General features: G+C 33.0%; 1 pseudogene; it reads right to left on the bottom strand.

The window, feature by feature from the left end:
• Positions 1-7,897: 7,897 nt before the first annotated feature.
• Positions 7,898-8,027, bottom strand: LOC126701284 (U2 spliceosomal RNA; annotated as a pseudogene).
• Between the last annotated feature and the right edge of the window lie 2,239 nt (positions 8,028-10,266).

The raw sequence follows: 10,266 nt of genomic DNA, 5'->3' as shown, positions 1-10,266 counted from the left end.
AAATCCTCTGAGCAAATCTTATAAATTTAGATATGTGAAAATGTATAATGAAGTTGTAAATATCTAGGTGTGTGATGAGATGTAGTACGTACCCAAAAAAAAAAAAAAACCCACAAATGCATTTCATAAGATTATAGGTGCGCAAAATGTTTTTATTTAAGAGTCTTTATAGGTGTGTAAAAAATTCATTATAGTTTCTTATAAAGTTTAAGATGTATTTTATTTTATTTCTAACCTTTTATAAAAAAAAAAGTTTTATATTTGAAATTTCAAATGAAAAAGACAGGTCCAAGAATTAATTTGAGTAACATACTACAAACTATCACTATCTCAACACCATGCATTATATCAACATCCATTATAAACACTGTTAACACTCTGCACTATCCCTCCATAATATCCAGATTTGACAACATTAATATCAAGAGGGCAAAATGGTCAAATATCACTGTTTGGGAAAATATGTATAGATCTACCATTGTTTGCAAAATATTTAGCAATCTACCACATTTTTGAAACTCGAGTTTGTGAAGCTCGAGTTTGGATCATCCGTTTTTGGGCAATTCTGTTAATGTTCTAATTAATGTTTCAATGATTGGATGATAATGCTATAATTCAATATTAACCTTTAGGGGATAAAAATAAAAAAATAAAAATATCCTCTGAGCAAATCTTATAAATTTATATATGTGAAATGTATAATGAAGCTGTAAATATCTAGGCGTCTAATGAGATGTAGTACCCAAAAAAAAAAAAAAAAAAAAAAACCACAAACGCATTTCATAAGATTATAGGTGCACAAATTTTTTTTTATTTAAGAGTCTTTATAGATGTGTAAAATATTCATTATAGTTTCTTATAAAGTTTAAGATGTATTTTATTTTATTTCTAACCTTTTATAAAAAAAAGTTTTATATTTGAAATTTCAAATGAAAAATACAGGTCCAAGAATTAATTTGAGTAACATACTACAAACTATCACTAACTCACTATCTCAACACCATGCACTATATCAACATCCATTATAAACACTGTCAACACTCTACACTATCCCTTCATAATATTCAGATTTGACAACATTAATATCAAGAGGCCAAAATGGCCAAATACCACTATTTGGGAAAATATGTATGGATTTACCACTGTTTGCAAAATATTTAGCAATCTACCACCTTTTTGAAACTCGAGTTTGCCGTGTAACTCGAGTTCCAGAAACTCGAGTTCTTTGAAAAAATAGCCTTCAAATTTGCCGTGCTATTTTTTATGGAACTCGAGTTCCTAGAATTGGAGTTACATAAAAAAAATTCAAAATTTTTCCGTGGTACTCGAGTTCCATGTGCTATTTTTTATGGAACTCGAGTTCCTAGAACTGGAGTTACATAAAAAAATTTCAAAATCTTTCCATGGTACTCGAGTTCCATGAACTTGAGTACCATGGAAAACTTGAGTTCCCCAAACTCGAGTTCCCCAAACTCGAGTTCCCAATTAGTGGTAAATTCTTACATATTTCAGAAATAGTGGTAGATTGCAAAATATTTTCAAAAACAGTAGTATTTGGCCATTTTGGTCAATATCAAGAAGTCAAATGTCCAACACCATGGGGTGTGGCTTGGTGGTAGGAGTCCTCATATCGTTTTACATAATGTTTGGCAAGAATTAAGCGATTAGAGTAATGGCGATTCAATGAATGTGTTATGCCCACAATGTTAGCCCTATCAAGGCCTAATGGTACACATGGAATACGATTGCTTGACCAAATAGATTAATCAATCAAAATAGCTCACGATCATATAAGAGAAACGAAAAGTCAAACCAAGTGTGGTACCACAACTTGACAAATACATCATTTTTTTTCTTCTCAAAAAAAAAAAAATTACGACCTGCATATTCCAAAACCACTCACCATACTTCCATTCTACTAACATTTACATTCATTAATTGATCAATAAATTAGGCCAACAACCCCAAGTCCCCAAAAAAAAAAAAAAAATGAAAAACTAAACCACATCTTGCCTTTACAAAAAATAAATAAATAAAATAAATTCCACGCCTAGCTTCACTGCCACTGGTTTGTTGTTTTTCTCAACCTTTCAATCCTTTTCTTACCAGTTTGAGATTGCGGCTTTGAATACACTGATGAATTGTTAAAGAGAATCGAGATTTTTGCCTGCACTGGATAGTCCTTGCTTCGTAAACAATATATTAGTTCCATTTACCAATTAATTTACAAAGTAAAAAAAAAATTCAAAAATTAAAGATAGAAAAAAAAAATTCAAAACATATCATATTCAAGTTTTCAAGTGGTATAGATAAAAGAAAGGAAAAAAAAAAAGAAAAAAAAACCAAAACATATCAAATTTCACGTCTTCATCTATCCATTTATTAAATCCATAAAAGAAAGCTAGACCTGACATCTGGTTATGATTGGACAATGCGAGAAATTGCAGCCGTGCTGAGCATTAATTTATCATCAGTTGAAAATTCCCTTTGGATTATGAAAGCCAGGTTTTTGCCTACATACCCCAATTGGCTAAAGAATTTATGAACGCTGAAATTGGTATTAAAATTTTTTTTTTTTTTTAAAAAAAAAACTATCATAAAAAAAGCCCTATCAAATGAGTGTAAAATATATGTTAATGCAATTAAATAATAAGAAGGAAGAAATGGATCCAGGGCAATGTACCTTGGACAAAGAAATAGAAGGAATCGATACGTTTATAAAGAATCCAAAGACAATTCCTAAACACAACACTTCCAAAACTAAGATTCAATTCTTTTGCTTATTATATATACGTAATCCAAGTAGTAGATCATACCCACGGTGTATGGTCCATCCATTGTGTTTTGCGATTAAAAAAAGTATTTTTTTTTCCTTGCAAAAACTGAACTCTCTAATATAAGAGATGAGGAGATTGTAAACTGTTAAGAATGTAAATTTAGTGGGAGATTTTAATTTGAATGATAACTGATGAGCTGGGATAGAGTTAAAAATAAAATAAAATAAAATAAAAACGTGATATATATTAGAGAGTTGGAACTAAAATTTAGGAACAAATAGTTGGTAAATTGCTTAACCGTAAGAAAGATATATTAGAGAGTTGGAACTAAAATTTAGGACCAAGAAGTTTGTAAATTGCTTTTTTAAATTTAACTAAAATTATGAGTTTTTAAATTAGCAATTTTACATATATAACCCTATTATTTAAGCTTTACAAACTGGTAAATTTAAAGGTATTTTGGGTATCAAAATCGAGATCAGGAGAAGCCCTTTAAATAATAGTACAAACAGGAGAAGCCCCTTAAATAGAAGAAATGATATATCCACAACATTTTCACAACAAATCATAAGTGGCAGGTTGTTACTAGTTATTATTGTTGGGGCAAAAAAGTAATCTCAGTGTTAGGTTCAAATTTGAACCAGTAACAACTAACAACCTATGATTTGTTGTGAAAATGTTGTAAAAATGTTGTGGACGTAGCACCTCTCCCTTAAATAGTAGTATTAGCCTCATCGCACTAACTAGTCAGTTGAGAAAAAGAATGAGGAACTCGGTTTATTCAATTTCTCTATAAATTAGAGAAGGCTTCAGCAAGCAAACGGAGGGGAAGACAGAAAAAATAATAATAATAATAATAGAGAGAAGCACACACAGATAGAGCAACAAAGAGGAAACAGCAAAGGAGAATGTGAGAGCAAGTGAAAAGAAAAAGAAAAGGACATAGAGAGTTTCAGCAATAGGTTTGTATGTGGGATTTCACCAGTCCCCTCTTCTCTAAATCTCTCTCTCTCCCTCTTTCTCAAAACTAAATTTTTGTTTGGTAAAACAAATAGGATCGGGTTCATGAGTAGTTCCTAACTCCATAAATGAAACTTGGAATATGAATCCCTGACTCACAGATCCTATTTGAGGATTAACAAATAAAAATTCTCTCATGGCTTTTGTCCAGTGTTTTCTCAATTAGAGTCCTTGATTCTACCATTAAGAATTAATTTATTAGAGTCCTTGACTCTACCAAAATAAACAAATGAAGTCCTTGACTCTATTATTATGAATTAATGGAGTCCTTGACTCTACCATTATGAATTGATTTAATGGAGTCCTTGACTCTACCAATTTCAATATTAGAGTCTTTGACTCTACCATCATGAACAGATAGAATCCTTGATTCTACCATTATGAATTAATTCATTAGAATCCTTGATTCTACCAATTTAAAATGGAATCCTTGATTCCACCATTATGAATTAAATAAATAGAGTCCGACTCTACCAATTTAAATATTAGAGTCCTTGACTTTACCATCATGAACAAATGGAATCCTTGATTCCACCATTATGAATTAATGGAGTCCTTGACTCTACCAATTAAACAAATTAAAGGAGTCCTTGACTCTAACATTATGAATTAATTTTAATGGATTGGAATATTTAACTCCACCAACTAAATAATTTGGAGTTCTTCACTTCACCAATTTAGAATGATATGATCCGATGGAATCCTTGATTCTTCAAATTATTTTTAATGGAGTGGAACTTCTAATTCCTTCAAATTAATTCAATGAAGTATTTACTTCCAACATGATTAATTCTTTGGGATTCCTAATTCCTCAACCAAAATTGGAGTTGCTACTTCCCAAAATAAAATGATCATAAAATTGATTTGAGAAAAATTTCCAATTCCCAATCTCTAAAAATGTTCATAAAAATAAAACTGCTTCAAAGGAATTTTCAAAAGCTCAATTAATTTTGGGGACTTTAATCAAAATATAATTACTTGTTTAAATTCCTACAAAGAAGCAAATGAAAGAAAGGAAAATTTGTTTGGACATTCAATTTCTCAAAAAGAGATTCTTTGGTTCAATTTCCATAAAAATATGGGTTTATCCTTGAGATTAAAATGAATTATCTCACCCAAAAACGAAATTAAGTCAATGCTTAATTAAATGCCTAGTATTTGACTTAAATGTCTATCATTTAGAGTGGACAAAATCATATTTGAGGATTTTAAATCTAAAACCTCAATTAAAGAACTACGAATTGGCTTGATCCCCACCAAGGGTACGTAGGCAACCTAAATACATTATTAGGTGCAACCACAAATAAATAAAAACGCATATCCCCTCAAATACAAAAATAAACAAACCTATGTTCAAAGGCAATGTGGTTGGAATCAAAAGGTCTTCCCTTGAAATAAGGGATTGTAATTAAGAGATACGTTATCTTCAATGAGCACTACTTACATCAATAAAAACCCATATGCCCAAACGTTTATGGCTGAAATTATGTTTGGTGGATTTTACTATATAACAATTTTTTTCCAACATGGTTAATACAATCATGTGTTTGAATTTATTTAATAAACTTAATTTATATCTCCTAAGAAACTATAGCTAGATTTTGCTTTTTTCACTATAGTTTAACTTGGGTGTCATTTGTAGTGGTTGATTTCGCTGCAGGTAATTGTGGGTGTTGCCTTTTTGGGCATTGGGGCCATAGGTCCCTCGACGGTGGTGGGTCATGGGTTATTGGGTATTAGTTGGAAAGCACGAACATGGCATTTGGGTTGTCGTGCCCACATCCAACACGTACAGGACACAAGAAACACGTTGGGCATCACACGTGCCCTAGCTTCGTTCTTTTTTTTTGAAAAATGATGAACAGGGCGGTGACATGGCGGGGACACGGCCTGTGCCCAAAAAAATAAAAACAAAACTGCACTACCTCTCACAACACTCTCCTCCCCTGTTGGTCTTCTTCTTCTTCTTCTCCTCCCACGCGGATCTCTTCTTCTTCTTTAGCTCTTAGATCTATTTCTCTTTTACAATTTTCCCTCTTTGCCCTTTTTCCTTGTTTTGTCTATGTGCCTTTTTATTGTTTTGTCTGCCTCACAGTGTCACACGTGAAAAGCTCTTTTATCTCTAGCCACACACGTTAACAAAATATGTGTAAATAGGTACTTCTTTTCAATTTTTTGTCTTTTATGAGTTAAAGTTCACCACCTATCAAGCCAGGTAGTTTACTTTTTACAATTCTTTTTTCATTATCTATGTAGACAGTAGACTAGTATATATTATTAGTGGCTAGGCTTTAATATGCTTCTAAAAGAATTTTGAAAAATTATTTAAAAACAAATAATATTTTTGTTAGAAAAAAAAAATAAGCTTAGAAAATATATATAGATATATATATAATTAATATACATATTCCCATCATACTCGTGTCCTAATTTTTAAAAAATTACCGCATCACCGTGTTGTACCCGTATTTGTGTTCATGCATGGCCATGGATAATTAGGCATTGGGCTATGAAAAAATATATAAATAAATAAATAAATACTATTTTAGAATTTATTAATAGGATGTATTATAAAATGAAGAATGAGATATATAGTGCATTTTTAAAGTGAATAATTAAAGTACAAAAGGTGAATTTTTGAAGAGGTAATTTATGCAAATATTTTTTGGTTTCATTGACCAAAATTTATATTGCCTTTTTGGATAACATGTCACGCCCCAACTCCTAATTGGCAAGATATTGTTTACTTTGGTCACATATGTTGCACAATTTTATTCTTCCTGACATGACACAACCTCGTAGGAAAATGTCTTTCTCTCTGTTTAGAGTCCAAGGTATTAGGGGCAAAAAAAATCACCCCCTATCTAGGCAACCTTACCATTTACCACTGTATCTCATGTGAGGAAGAGCAAAAAAGGCCTCTTAAGCATAGTTATAAAAACCGGACCGAAGGTTGACCTGGCTGAAGAATTGATTCACTAGTTTATTGGTTCAACCAGTGGTTCATTGGTTGAATTGTAAATTTATTAATTAATTAAATAATATATTTTATAATTATAAAAGACAACTAAAATAAAATAAAAATACTCCATATAAGTAAATTAATAAATTATAACAATTGTATCCCCACCCTAACAAAAATAAATAAATTATAACAATAAAAAATTACATCATCTATATATATATATATATATATAGTCAAAACTTAGAGAAAATCTAATTAGATTTTAATTATATTCTCAATTTTGTGTCACGTGTCCCATTTAATTTTTAATTTTGTGCCAAGTTAATTATTGAGTGTAAAAATCAAAGAGTCCAAATCCAATTAGATTTTAAATTGGAGTCTAATTTTTCGCCACGTGTCCGTCTAAGTTTTTAATTTTTTTGGCAAGTGAATTATTGGATATACAAACCGAAGAGTCTAAAATCAATTAAATTCTAAATCATATATATATGAGAAACCATTACATATTTTAGAGATGTATGGTTTAAAAAAAGTGTAAGCTAATACCATGTATAATTTAAACTATATAATTGTTATTATTTTTATTTGTATCTATGCATATGCACGGAACTACACACTAGTACGACATAAAGTTAGAGAGTATTAAAAAAAAAAAAAAAAAAAAAAAAAAAAAAAAAAAGCAACACACACACACACACATCATTCACGTAAATCATCCAATAAGCAAGTTATATAGTTCAAAAGTCTTGAAACAACATATCTAATAGAAATTCAAAATAAATTTTTAGTTTAATCATTAAATCCTAGAGCATGACAAAATTATTTAAATCTCCAAATACAACTAATGATTAAAATCTCGCTTGTGTTCTACGCGGACCAATCAGTATTTTTTTGGTTTTATCGTGGGTTAAAAAGATTAACCCATGCAATCAGGTTATTGCATATTCGGTATTTTACACGAAACCATTCAGATACTTTGGTTCATGATTTTCAAACCAGAAAATATTGCCTTTTGGCCTTCCTTTTTGACAATTACACCTTTCAAAACATTGCTCATCCAAAATTGCACTAACTTTGGAAGTCGGTGTTAGACTCTAAAAATGTGCACAGCAAAGCAAACTTTGTGACTTGCTTGGTAGGGTGCGCCAGGCCTGAGCAGTAGTGCAGCGCTTAAGAACCACAGTACCAAGCTACCGAAACAGGCCCTCCCCCATTATAAGAACAGATGCTACACTTGATCTTAGCCGAAAGGCCGAGAAAAGTATGCTTAGGAATGTGCTTTGCGGCATTATTTATCTCACATTCCTCTCTCCTTGTTTCTTTGCCTACCGGTGTGGGATAAAAACCACTTTGCAAATCTCCCACCTCACTGAATGTAAAGTTGAACTTTTCAATCGCTAAAATGGTATCTTTTATCTTCTTCTTTTTTTCCTCTTAAACATGTAAGGTACAAAGAGATGTGGACATATACAATTCTTTTTCTCTTTTTGTTCCTATACATTCCTGTAAATATTTGATCTAAACTCTTAAAAAGAGACTCATATGGGGTTCAATTCCCGCATACACCAAAAACTAATTGGTGTCTTGGTTTGATGATAAAGAGCTATCATCAAGAGCGGATGTCATAAGTTAAAACTCTCTAAAAAGGACTCATATAAATTGATATGTTGAACTGAAGTGCTGGATGCCTTACCCCAAAAAAAAAATGTTTAAAATTGATGTATGAAAAAGGTCTACTATGGCAAGCATATTTGATCAAATAAAAGACCAAAATTCTCACAGAATATATATAGCGCTGTAGGAATTGTCTTGAATTTACTTCATGTCATGTTGGTTTGAAATTATAGGCGCAGTATTAAGTTGAAAATAATAATGTCAATCAGCATTCACAATGGTCAACCCATGATAAACTGAATGGAAAAACTGGATGGACAGCAGTCCTGTTAAGCTACAAAATAAACTGAATGAACAAATTGACAATTGCGATGCGCTGAGGCAGGCAAGCCATTGACCCGGCATCAGCATTTACAATGATCAAACTATGATACCTACAATTAACGCTATATATTATATTGCACGCCTAATTCTAGCATTGCTAAGCTCTTTTTTTTTTTTTTTTTTTTGAGAAGAAAATCCGCATAAACTTTTATTGAAGAAAATCTTAAGGAATTACATCAACATGAACTAAATAAGAAATATCTGGTGGGACCGCTTCCATCCACACCAAGAGAGGATAAGAATTCTTCACTCATCTAGTTAAGGCATGGGCAACTCCATTTCCTTGCCGTCTAACATGAGAGAAAGAACATTTTCGTAGCAAACCCATTATAGACTTACAGTCTTTTATTATGTGACCAAAACTGGAGCGATCAGAAACACCTTCCATTAAAGCCTTGAACATAATTTCTGAATCACCTTCAATAATGCAATTCTGGGATCCCAACTCTACTGCCAACAGAATTGCCCTCCTTGCTGCCATAGCCTCAATCACCTCCACCCCTCCGAATGGCATACCAATCTTTTCTGCTAAGGACGCCATTACCTCCCCCCTTTCATTACAAGCCACAGCTCCCAACCCTGCTTCATCTAACTCAGTAAACACTGCACCATCGTAATTTATCTTATAAAAGTCTAACGGTGGTGGGAGCCACTTCTATATGGCTGGATTCTGTTTTGGTGAACCTTCGGCCTCCTTCGCCTGGAATTCTGCAAGTGAATTTGATGCAGCTTCAAACACCTTATCAGGCGATAGACACGGTTCATTGAAGTGACTTTTATTTCTCCTGCACTAGATGAACCAGGCCAAAACAGAGAATTGCTCTACGTTTTTTCCTTCGTTTCTAACTCTGCAAAACAGGTCCGTGACAGAGCATGGACGGTGATGGAGGTTATGCAGCCCATTAAAGTCCGAACCCCAGCTTATCTGTATTTTCTCACACTCCCATAAAGCATGGAGTGTTGTCTCTTCTGACTTGCCACAGGCAGTGCATAATGGAGAGGCCACAACCTTCCTATGATGCAAATTTTTCATCGTTGGTAATGAATCAGTGCATGCTTGCCAACAGAAGATCCGGATTTTGTTTGGAATATTTAACTTCCAAATACCCTTCCAAAAACTTCTCTGGGTTGCCTGATCTAAACCTGATGCTGCCCCTCTCTTCTTTCTATTTCTTCAAGAACCTGATACCCAGTTTTCACCGAGTAACTGCCATCCTTGCTCCGTGGCCATACAATGCAGTCTTCTTGCAATGTCTGGCAAAGTGGTATCGCTTTTATACGCTGAGCCAGCCAAGGGGAGATTAATTGATCTATCAGCTGCCCATTCCACTCCCCTGTCTCCACATCAATGAGGCTGGACACCGTGGTATCATCTACAAACTCCTGGTTTTGAGCTGCTGCCTTTAAAGGAAACTCTCCTGGAATCCATTTGTCATGAAACACACGGATTTTGCTTCCATCCCCAATCCTCCAAAGCATCCCTTCTTGCACCACCTGCCTTGCTTT

The sequence above is a fragment of the Quercus robur genome, chromosome 9, assembly GCF_932294415.1.
Source record: "Quercus robur chromosome 9, dhQueRobu3.1, whole genome shotgun sequence".
Taxonomy (NCBI): Eukaryota; Viridiplantae; Streptophyta; class Magnoliopsida; order Fagales; family Fagaceae; genus Quercus; species Quercus robur.
Note: the sequence above shows the minus strand (reverse complement) of the source record. Positions and strands in the feature narration are given on the sequence as shown.